Source organism: Natrix helvetica (genome assembly GCF_964273705.1).
Source record: "Natrix helvetica genome assembly, chromosome: 4".
In the NCBI taxonomy this organism is placed as follows: Eukaryota; Metazoa; Chordata; class Lepidosauria; order Squamata; family Natricidae; genus Natrix; species Natrix helvetica.
The window spans coordinates 57362678-57375574 of record NC_138550.1 but is presented as its reverse complement, the minus strand read 5'-3'; positions in this window follow the sequence as shown (position 1 = coordinate 57375574).

Below are 12897 nucleotides of genomic sequence, written 5' to 3'. Positions count from 1 at the left end.
AAACCTATTTCATCAGAATTTTGCAATAGTCAGTACACGCGTATGAGAGAAAGAGAACATTTGAATGCTGTCTTAAATGATCTTATTGTTTGATTAGACTACTGTTAGATAGATGATATGGGAACAAAAAGGGGGAGGAACCATTCAAATTACCTTGAGTACATAGCCCATTGTTTAGTTTTTAGATTAATGCGAAAGTGATCCAGAGAAGAAAAGTAACCTGTGAAGTCTATTTCAATGTTTGAGATTGGAGCTGCAATTTGTGCTATTGACATGCTTAAAGTAGCAGTCTATACATCCCAATCTTCATCAGATAAAATCTGTTGCAACAAGATCCCCAGTATTACTGCACCACCAATGGGGATATAAATGCTCTCCATTAAAATATCAAGTGGTCTTAGACATTAATGTAACTGCACAGAACTGAGATTAGAAAACATTAATAGTAAGGATAACAAGAACAATGACATAGACAACTATTTAAATAACTTATGGTAAATGCAACAGATCCCAACCTGCTGTTCCATGGCACCAATTCAAATATGTATGATAACCTGATTCAGTAGAGTGAGCTTGAAATAAGAGGTATGTTGTTGCTGGGCAGAATCAGAGAAGGTAGAGAAACTGTGCTGCCATTTTTTAACTACAGAAGAGACAGCCTGAAAACCTGCCCCTATGTGTGTGTGTGTGTGTGTGTGTGTGTGTGTTTAATAAGTAACAGTCTCTGTGTGATTAATTGCAAGTAAAAACTAGACTCAGATTAAGACAATTAAGGTTTTTAAAAAAAAATTTTCTCATTATGAATAAAAACAGAAATAATAATGGAAAATAGTTAAATTCACATGTTTCCATATTCTATTTTGGTAGCAGAATTTGCCTTCAGAGAGACTGAATTTTGGTTAAATTCTATATTAAATTACGTGTGAAGAAAAATCTGAGATCCTTCAGAGTTTGTTCATTGCTATTAGTTCTAGTCAGCATGCCAGTAGTGAAATTTTTTTGTGAATGCTATGCTCTAGACTAGAGTCTCTGACTTCAATAAAATAAAGATATTTAAATTTACAAATAATTATTTAATCTTACTTTTTTTTCTCTTTGCAAGAAATAAGAATACAGAACTTGGATTCAGAATAATGGGCAGATTAATGTGAAAAAATACCAGGACTTCAAAATTATGCTCAGGGACTCCATCCTGGAGCCCCTCTATATCCCATAAGTACTTAGAGATACTAAATACAATAAGGTAAGTTGGGAGCGCTGTTAAGAACTAGAATTAATTTAATGTGGTGAAAGAAAAGAAGTTATGTTCACTTGTGTGGAACATCCAATTCTGAGATCTTTGTTGATGCAGTAATGGAAGATACTATTGCTTCCAAAATGTTTGGCAATGCAGGTAGTTAACATTATATAAATGAGTAATTAAGGATGATTTTAATATACAGGTGAAACTCAAAAAATTAGAATATCGTGCAAAAGTTCATTTATTTCAGTAATGCAACTTAAAAGGTAAAACTAATATATGCAAAGCAAGATAGTTCAAGCCGTGATTCGACATAATTGTGATGATTATGGCTTACAGCTCATGAAAACCCCAAATCCACAATCTCAGAAAGTTAGAATATTGTGAAAAGGTGCAATATTCTAGGCTCAAAGTGTCCCACTCTAATCAGCTAATTCAGCCACAACACCTGCAAAGGGTTCCTGAGCCTTTAAATGGTCTCTCAGTCTGGTTCAGTAGGAATCACAATCATGGGAAAGACTGCTGACCTGGCAATTGTGCAGAAAACCATCATTGACACCCTCCATAAGGAGGGAAAGCCTCAAAAGGTAATTGCAAAAGAAGTTGGATGTTCCCAAAGTGCTGTATCACAGCACATTAATAGAAAGTTATGTGGCAGGGAAAAGTGTGGAAGAAAAAGGTGCACAAGCAGCAGGGATGACCGCAGCCTGGAGAGGATTGTCAGGAAAAGGCCATTCAAAAGTGTTGGGGACTTTCACAAGGAGTGGACTGAGGCTGGAGTCAGTGCATCAAGAGCCGCCACACACAGATGGATTCTGGACATGGGCTTCAAATGTAGCATTCCTCTTGTCAAGCTGCTCCTGAAAAACAAACAACGTCAGAAGCGTCTTACCTGGGCTAAAGAAAAACAGACCTGGTCTGTTGCTCAGTGGTCCAAAGTCCTCTTTTCTGATGAGAGCAACTTTTGCATCTCATTTGGAAACCAAGGACTCAGAGTATGGAGGAAGAATGCAGAGGCACACACTGCAGGATGTTTGAAGTCCAGTGTGAAGTTTCCACAGTCTGTGTTGATTTGGGGAGCTATGTCATCTGCTGGTGTTGGTCCACTGTGCTTCATCAAGTCCAGGGTCAATGCAGCCGTCTACCAGGAGACTTTGGAGCACTTCATGCTTCCTTCCACAGACGAGCTTTATGGGGATGCTGACTTCATTTTCCAGCAGGACTTGGCACCTGCCCACACTGCCAAAAGCACCAAAACTTGGTTCAATGACCATGAGATTACTGTGCTTGATTGGCCAGCAAACTCGCCTGACCTGAACCCCATAGAGAATCTATGGGGCATTGCCAAGAGAAAGATGAGAGGCATGAGACCGAACAATGTAGAAGAGCTGAAGGCTGCTATTGAAGCATCCTGGTCTTCCATAACACCTCAGCAGTGCCACAGGCTGATAGCTTCCATGCCACGCCGCATTGAGGCAATAATTGCTGCAAAAGGGGCCCAAACCAAGTACTGAGTACATATGCATGCTTATACTTTTTAGAGGTCCGATATTTCTCTATGTGCAATCCTTGTTTTATTGATTGCGTGTAATATTCTAATTTTCTGAGATGGTGGATTTGGGGTTTTCATGAGCTGTACACCATAATCATCACAATTATGACAAATCATGGCTTGAACTATCTTGCTTTGCATGTAATGAGTCTATCTCATATATTAGTTTCGCCTTTTAAGTTGCACTACTGAAATAAATGAATTTTTGCACAATATTCTAATTTTTTGAGTTTCACCTGTACAGTCATCATCTTATTAAATGAAATTACAGTATGAGAAGTCTGTATGATGGTCTGCTGTTCCTTTTATTCCAAACTTCCACTCTTATCTTGGGTGATATTTGTTTTTGAATGTTTTGAGAAATATATTTTTGAATTAAAAAGTGATTATCAGTTACTGACAAGCTACACCCCCCATTAAAAAGGAAGTGTGGTAAGAAAACAGCCCATGTTCTTACTCGCAAAAAATTCCATTGCTTTGGATGCTATTATCTCCATTGAAGAATTACCATTTTCCACATTTGTAAGGCACTCAGAAGTGACTTGTTGCCATCTCATAGCTTAAAAAATGAGGTGCTCTTCCTCTAATCCTCATAATCATTTTGGATACATAAGGAAAGGAGAAGACCACAAAACAGAAAAGTAATTGAAGAAGTAACAAGAAAATGATATGTAGCTGCATTATGAATTTGCTTCTTCCTTCCCCCCCCCCATTGTCTAATCTTATAATGCTCAGTCTTGTTAATTTTTTACCCCCAACCTCTCTAAAATTCACAACTTAATGCTTCTAAGTTCTGTGTTGCGACTGTCTACCTCGATTGCTCCAACCTAGAAGATTGCTGGTCTTCTACCCTGTCATATCTTTCATGGATAGGATCTCTGCTTGCAAACTGATGGTAGTGGTGCAATCGACTACATAAGTAGTCTCCAGAAATAAACACCATTGCTCTTTCAGTTGTGTAGGCTTGGGACTTCAGTGCTAAAGGCTTGTCCTGATGGCACCTCTGACCTCCGTCCTGATGGTTTTGCAATATATCAGCAAGGCCTTTGGAACAATAACAGTAATACATGACTGATTTTCTTTCTTAATCACCAGCTGACATTTAAACAAACATTTCATCTATTGCATCAAATACGTCATTTTTCTTTGAAATTTCAAGAAAACATTTCCTGATAGTATGATTATTTCCTTGCATTCTGGTCATCTTTCAAGAAGTTGCCAAGTGGCTTATTCTATTTTTGTTCATCTGCTTTGAGGTCAGTTAAAGTGAAAAAATAATAGCTTGCAGCTGCTCAACCAGGCCTCTGTGTGATGCTTTTTTAACTACACCTTTCATTGATAGAATGAGATTTGCTATCTCCAGACAAGTGAATTTTTTCACCTGAATATTTTTTGCTAAGCCAGATTTTGTCAAAGACATAGTAATAAACCATGTAATTTTCCACGATCAGCTGGCAACCTTATTAAAAAGCATGAGCGGAGACTGACTTTTTAGGAGTCATATCAATTATTCTTGCCACTACATCAAGACTGGTTGGTGTGCTATTCCAAAAAATTACACTACTCTGCCTCACCCTCCAGCTGCCTTGTCACCCTTTCTTAATTTTATTTCTCCTTTTTGGTCATGCTTGCAAAAGTTTTTCTACTTGTCTCCTCCCCTTTTAAAAGATTTATACTTTAAAGATTGTTTTAAACTAGCCAGCCTGAGTTTACCATCTCCCCTATTTCCCAACACACTCCTTATGACTCGTTTCTGACCTGTGCTCCACATGTCTCCATCCCCTACAGTTTGTCATTTTTGGATTTCACAATGCCTTACATAACCACTGTCATGAATTTAGCCTTCCCCAACCTGGTGCTTTTGTTGATAATGATAGGACCTCTTCTGCCTCTTATTTCCAAACTTTATAGTACCAGTACATCTGTAGCTTCAGTAGAAACAGTGCTGAGCGGTAAGGGCAGCCTGAGCATGGCCTAAAGAGCAAACCTGCAGTCTTCTTTCCTTTCTTCTTTTCTGTCTTCAATTTGCTGCTGCTGAAAAGAGGTTTTGCATTCTTGGGCTCCTTGGCACTAATTTTTAAATTAGGCAGAGAGGCAACCCAAGTTCTACAAATTGAGTCTGCATATTTGTAATGGGCTGTACTGCACTGTAATCATACCTTAAATTATAGCATGCGACAAGAGCCTTCTTCAACTACAGGGAGTTAATTTGATGTTCTATCCAGATGATTCTAGCGAAGAAGCCACACCTAATGCAAATACCCAAGCACTATGAAGAGGCACTGTTTTGTATCTGGTAGAGCCATTGTCCAGTTTCCTTATGCTCTTATTTTTCTAATGCAGCTTACTCATTTATATGAATTGTGGCTTACCTTTTTTTTTTAAAGAAAAGCTAAACAATGTATGCTCCATTTCAACCTAACATCTTTCTTCCTTCCTGCTAGCTAGCTGGCTTGAAATGACAATTTAATGGCAGCAATCAAATGAGCAAGGTGCATCTTTCTTACAATTTCAGATTCTGGCAGTTCAGCACAAACCACCCATGATGCTAAGTAGCCTAGTAGTCCCTTGCCTATCTAAAGTACTGAGAAGTGAGACCAACTAAGTCCATAAGGATTTCCAGACATACCAGTGTTACCAGGATTGCATCTTTTGAAGCAACGTTAGGTAGCCAAGACAAAGCCAAGATGTAATAATGCTAGTCCTTTGCCAGTTAATTCCTCTGGTGATCAGACTTCTATTTCATGAAGATTTATGCCGTCGTTAATTGGTAAATTTTAAAGGTGCTATAAGGCTCTTGATCATTTCTGCTGCAGTAATATAACAATTCCTCTGAAAAATTGTATTTATTGTTCAGGGATCTTTGTTTCATTGATATTAATATCACATTTGCTTTATTTAGATTGCTATTTTCTGCTTTCTGTTAAAACAAAAATTCAAAATGATTTATAAATTGTTCGCAGAAAATATACAACATATGAATACTCCTACAAGTCATGTGTCTTGCTTCCTTAATCTTCATAACATGTCACATTATATTTATTCTATTTTCTAGTTCTAGCCACATTGCAAAGCAGAGAATAACACTCATTTGCAATGTAAATAGGACTGATTATTTTGAATATTTATCATTCTGCTGGTATATATTTGCATTTAGCTCATACATATTTGAATGTAGCAAGGGAGACTGTGTGCCTTGCTCGTTTGGAAACATCTAATTTATAATTTATTGAAAGTCATACAAGATCTTCCTGTATTCTCTGGGTGCTGCTAATCAAAATCATGTTGCTATCATATCAAAACCCTTTATTAGTCTAACTCAAAAAATAGTGTGGAAGGTAAATATTCTTGAGTGATGGTGGCAAGGTAAATATTCAATTGTTCAAACTCTATCTGTTTTCCCTGGAAGATTATAGATTTTAAAAAAATCTGTATGGTTTCATTTTTTAAAATATAAAACCCATTTGTTAAATTTAAATCTGTTTCCTCCTTCTAGGTATGTAGGCTTTGAAAGGTTTATTAATATAACCAAGGGTTTATGTTCATTCTATTTCTTTGTTCTTCCCTCTCTTGTTAAGGTGCGTTTAACAGTTAAAAATGAGAGTTCAGGTCAGACATTATTTATTGTTTGTTTTCCAGCATCAGAAGAGCCCTAGTATAGGGCTCTTCTGGACTAGGGGAGGCATGATAGCAGTGTTCCAATATCTCAGGGGTTGCCACAAAGAAGAGGGAGTCAAACTATTCTCCAAAGTACCTGAGGGTAGAACAAGAAGCAATGGGTGGAAACTAATCAAGGAGAGAAGCAACTTAGAACTGAGGAGAAACTTCCTGACAGTTAGAACAATTAATCAGTGGAACAGCTTGCCTCCAGAAGTTGTGAATGCCCCAACACTGGAAGTCTTTAAGAAGATGTTGGATAGCCATTTGCCTGAAATGGTATAGGGTTTCCTGCCTAGGCAGGGGGTTGGACTAGAAGACCTCCAAGGTCCCTTCCAACTCTACTATTGTATTGTATTGTATTGTATAACCTGACACTCTCTTAACATCTGTTGGGCCCCATTTGCATCTTTCTAGATTAGTTCCAAATTCCATTTAAGCCTATAGCAAAAAAGTAGACTTAGCTGGAACATTTACCATTTGCCTTCCGTACATTTATGCAGGTTTTGACTTATCATTAACTAATAGACTTCTTAGCCAAATTTTGCATAATGCTTTGTGATCTATCAGACTAGTCTAATAAAGGTACTGACATGATATTGGGAGGGAATAAGGAATCATTTTGAAGGGCAGGAGGAAGAGCCACTATCAAGGCAATGGTCCGATAAGGCAGACTTGATTCCAGGCCCTGAAATTAGTTTCAATAAACATCTCAGACAGCCCCCTACCAACTTCACACAGGTATAAAGTGAGAGAAGGGGAAGCACATTCAGATTTGCAAGATTCCGTTACTATAGCAATTACAATAAAAGTAATCCTGACCTTTGTTGCATTGATTTTTTTAGTCTGGTCTACCTTATTGGGCTATCAGCTTTGCATTCAATAATTTTCCACTTACCATCATAAATGTTGCTGACATATACACTTTTTATTTTTAAATTAACCTTGATCAAGAAGTCTCCTTTAGACAGTTCTTTGATATACAGTTGCTGTAACCGAACTGAAAAATGCAGCCTTTGCTAGTGTGCATGTGAACTTCCCAGAGCTATCTGTTGGGTCGTCTGTGGTGGCTTTTTCTAACATGCTAACTTATTAATCATGGTTTATAAATCTAATTAGCTAGATTCGCAATATACTGAACTATAAATCCATAGCGCAACACATCCCATTTTAACTGTATATTGTATGAATCCACCTAGGAGAGATGGAAGAACTATGAAAAAAAGTAGAAAGAACAGCAGGGCAAAATGGTCTCGTAAGGCGGGATTTCTTGATTTTAAGACAGATAAAGCTAAATGTCATTTTCATTAAAATGATAGGGAATTTAGAGCATTGATACGCGAGGCAGAGGGTGGGCATTATTGAAATACCTAAAAAAGATACTGTATAAAAAGTCAAGATCTGTTCTTTATCATCCCACTGGGGAGGAAAAATGAATTGAAGTTATAAAAAGCCAGATACCAATAGAACATTAGGAAAGAAAACCCACCTCTTCCTAAGAGTAAAAAAGTATCTTGGGAGATGGACTTCCTCTTAGGGTGTTCAAAGAGCGATTAGGTAGCCATCTGTAGAGTTTGTTGAATCTGGATCCCTGCATTGAGTTGGGGTTTAGAATTAATGGACTATGATACTATGCATCTAGGAAAATAAGAAAGAAAATAGCAGGAACAGGATTAGATCGACATCTGTGGTGACTCACCTAGCCAAGCCTATAGACTTATAAGCCTGATTCCCAACCTGTTGTTCTTCCAATATATGGAATTCAGCTACCGTAATTCTCAGCCATCCTTACTAGCCTGGATGGTTGAGTATTAAGAGAACTGAAGTTCAGGACATTTGGATGTTTATTGGTATGAGAAGGGTTCTTCTAAATGTACCAAATTCTCCTTCAATCCCAGAATGAAAGTGTACTCCTTAAAAATACATGCATACTCATACGTATACACCCACACATTACATATTTTAAGTTAGTTTCATGGAAGAATATGGCTAGTGTTGATTTTGATACAATATATCTTCAAAGGGGCCTTTCAGGTAAGGTTCTATAATTGAGGAGCTTTATGGAGTTTATGTTCACTGTCAAGTCATTCTTCCATAAAAGAAACAACCTCAGTCAATGTCTCTTCTCTTATAAGCTCCTTGTCCTTGATTGGGTGGCAATCTGAAAGCTGTTGTTTCATGCGGCTTGTACTGACTTGATTCTGACTGCCAAATCACAATCCTCCTTTTTCCAAAATGCAGAGTTAGCAGTTTAGGTTTTCTTCCGTTTTTGCTGTATTTCAAGTTATTCTCAGAGGAACAGGAAACTTGTGGCCCTCCAAATATTGCCAGGAAACCATTTCCAGCAGGTCCATTTGGAGCGTCATGGATGCTTTTCTTCTCGTGTTCCATTGCACCGTCACATTTTTCTTATCAGAAAATCTCAGGGCTCAATGTATATGTCAGGCCTGCAGTTATATTCCTTTTAGGATCTTTGGCCTGCCACACTCTCTATTATTTTACTATGCTGTTTCATTAGTATAGTAATTGGGAGGGGGAATAGTAAGGATTAGAATTGTAGAATGTGTTGTTGTTATAATAGAACATTCCTTTCTAGAAGCCCAAGGTCATCTTTTGTCTCCACACCTCTGCACCTGACCGGATCTAGATGGGTGGAAATGCCAGCGTGGCAGAGGAAGATTGGACCATGTGATGGACTTGTGGGTGTGGGGATAAGATCATGAACTTTCAGCTGGGTGAACAACCCAGGAAGCTTTCAGATTCAGGTTTCCCATAGATGTACCAACATGTCTCTCTTAATAAATTGAAACTTTGAGGAAAGCTCTGCCTTGGACTCTGATTTAATTCTGGATGATATTTGGAATGCTGACAGTATATTTTATGAGCTGCCTTTTGGCATATGACACTTTAGCAAGGAAATTTTTCAGGAAAAGAGTAGGAACATCAAAGCGAAACTGGTGTAAAGCACATCTCACCTATTACAATAAGAGTTTTTTTTTTAAAAAAAATCAGCTGTTTGCAGGGCCACAATTGTCAGAGCAAACCCTCAAGTCGGTCAGTAGGAATATATGCAAACCTCTACAACATGCAAATCAAGCCTACTGTATATGTTCAGAGTTCAGTGTGCTTTGAGTGCTGTCATCCATAATACAATAAGTTAGGTGTGTGCAGGGCAGGACATCACAATGACAAGCCGGGGAATGAGCCACGCTTTGGTAACCCTAATTATTGCCATTATGCAATGTGGCTGCTTTCATACAAGCCTGTATTGTGAAATCTTTTAGCTGCAACTCTACACCTTGCAAGAAGTCTAGTTAACATTTGTTACTGTTCTATGTTTTTGTGCTTCTTCCACCTTTTGTCTTCCAGAAAAAATCCAATTTGGCAGGAAAAAGGATACAGTGAACAATGCATTTCGGTTATTAGTCCATTAGAAGCACAATCGGAATGAGATGTTTCTCCTACTGGTAGCACAAGTGTATCCCTCTTGACTTTTGAAAAGAAATCCCTCTGCTTTTAGACTTGTAAGTGTCTTTCTCCATTCCCTGCTTTTTGTACTATGAAACCCAGTTAACAAATCCTCATACACACTTTAGTGGCTACTTTTATTTCTTAGATTAAGTAATATATTTAATGTTACCCTCTTATGAACTTACAGACATTATTTAAATTTCTTTTTTTTAAAAAACTTTTTTATTTTTAGACAAACATAAGCAAACAAAACAAAAAACGTAAAGCCATCTTCAATTACAAACTGTGTTAGTTGGTTACAAGGTTTCTGTGCATCCCTTCCATAGTCATCACAATTCATATATAATCACATATTATCAAATCAAAAATATTTATATACATTCTTATTATTATACCTCGTTTATTTGACTATCACCATTATTCTTCATTTTCCACAAGATATATTAAGTATTGGGATCATTTACACCATAGCAATTCAATATATCATCTGACATTATTTAACTACTTGAGAAAAGATGTATTATGCTCCCAGTAAATCTTGGTCTTTCACTGAAACATGGTTGATATTTCAAGACCCACAAGCAACAATTGCCACCATTTAGACAAAGATTTAATTGGTTTGTTGCCTATGAAAACTCCTACCACAGTAAACGTGCTACTTTCCCAAATTCTAGAAAACATTTTCTTTTCTTTTCAATGTAGGAACTTTTGTTAGATCCCCAGTATTCAACAAATAAGAAAAACAGAGAGAAAGATTGTCATTCTGTTTTGAAGAAGAGGCATGAACACAATAAGGTGACCTCCTGGTTTTTGTGATACATTCAGAGTAGCCTAAAGTCTTGAGTTGCCGAAAAGGTGAGGTGGATAGGATTTGTAAACTGGATTTGGAATAAAAACACAGTACAGTTTTTCAGTGCTTGAAAGTTTGATGGTTGAAGACTCCTCAAAAGAAAAGTCTTCTTCTGGACTCTATTTCCAATCTCATAGTGGAACTATTTGTTTTCTCCCATATTGTACAAAATGTAGCTTTCTGGAAATTTTTAGTATTCATGTCAATTTCTGATGACATGATATTGATATTATTCTATTTTTGTTGTCATGTTATTACTATATTACATAGTTTTTAAAATGACATGTTAGTACTCTCAAGGCAGAGCTGGGTTCCTCCGAGCAATACACATAAAGCACCAACAAATAACATAAATACATAAAATCTAGATTTATCTACATACCCAAGTTATTTACAAAGAACATCTATATCTTATACTGATCACTAGATTTGCAATCTAGCATAGACATAGGAAAGCTACCAAAGAAGAATTTGCTGTGAATAAGCAAGAGCAGAACAGGTTCTTAGTTACACATACATAATGGTTTAGCTCCGAGATAGCAGAGATTAGGATAATCCAACATTGCATTGGATTCTGATGTCAGTTTCTCTTTATATGGCTCTTTGGGTTTTTAGTCTTATACAGCTATTACAGCTATTTGCAGCGATTGCCTCTTAATCTTAATGTGCCTATTTAAATAGCCACATTTTTATAATAGCTTTATTAAGGTTCACAAAGATTTTTAAAAACTGAGAAAAATCTTTTTAAAAGTCAGTGAAAAAAAATGAAAAATAAACAAAATGGGCTACATTTTAACAATATTTTAATGTTGGTTTGCTTTAATATTTTAATTATTTTTTACCTGTTTCAATCATTGGTAAGCCATTCAGAATCATTTTGTAGAAGAAATGAGCAGCATAGAAATTTAATCAATCACGATATGCTAAAATTATTATATAGAAATAAGTACTGAGATTTCACACTCCCTTAAATTCTGATTTTGTAAAACAAACAACAAAAAACTTCAAATGCACAGATATAAAAATTATTTATTTTATTATTTCTTTATCCAACCTGGCTCAAAACACTAATTGTGAGAGGGAATCCAGGAGTTCAAGTGGAAAACCACTTAAATATGAGCCAGCATTGTGCTGCAGCTGCTGAAAAAGCCAACACAGCCCTAGACTGCATTAACAGAGGAATAAAATCAAGATCACATGAAATTTTAGTAGTGCTTAATAATGCCTTGGTAAGACCATAGTGTGGAAAGAAAAATCTGGTCTGGTTCCAAGCCAGGAAAAAGATGCTGGAAATAAAATACTGCCACTTGGAAAGAAGGTCTCTGTTTATTTGGTTCCCAGAAACTTCAGTGACAGCAGAATGTTTCTGGGGTGGCTGACAAAACGGCTGAGTGAATCGATGGATCTTTATAGGATTTTGGGATTTTGTGACTGAGATGCTCCAGGGGGTTGTACAAAGTAGTGAGCCTTGTTTCTTTTACTATTTCAATGGTGGTGGGTTAATCTTTTTATGTCCTCAAGGTCATGTCCTGGATTTAGAATTTTTTTGAGGGGGGTGTAAATTCTTAATCCCATCAACTCCAGCCAGGGAAAGCTGTGGCTGAAGGCAATTTGTTTATGAATACATTGGCCCAGTTTTCTTGAATGGATACAAAATCTGCATCCTTAAGAGCCAGCCTCTTCAGGTTTCTTAGTTTGAAGCTGTTTTCCTAGGCTTTCTGCCTTTATTAAAAAAAATTCTCCATTTCTCCTTTGGGAAAATATAATACTTTGCATCTTTTTTAATACCAAGAATAAAGAACATTTTGATCTGGGGAGGGGAGACCTTCCTACAATACTTACATCCAGTTTGGTTGCCATGATATGAAAAAGATGTTGAGACTCTAGAAAAAGTGCAGAAAAGACCAACAAAGAAGATAAGTGGGCTGGAGGCTAAAACTTATGAAGAACGGTTGCAGGAATTAGATATAAATAAAATACTGCAAAATGTTCTCTTGTAATTTCCCAGGATGGGAAATTAGGAGAGATGAAGTGATCCAATGGTTTATTTCCCAAGTTCTCTCTTTCAAAAATTTCAAGATGATACGATCAGAGCTGCCAATAATTGCCAGCGTGATTTAGTATTGT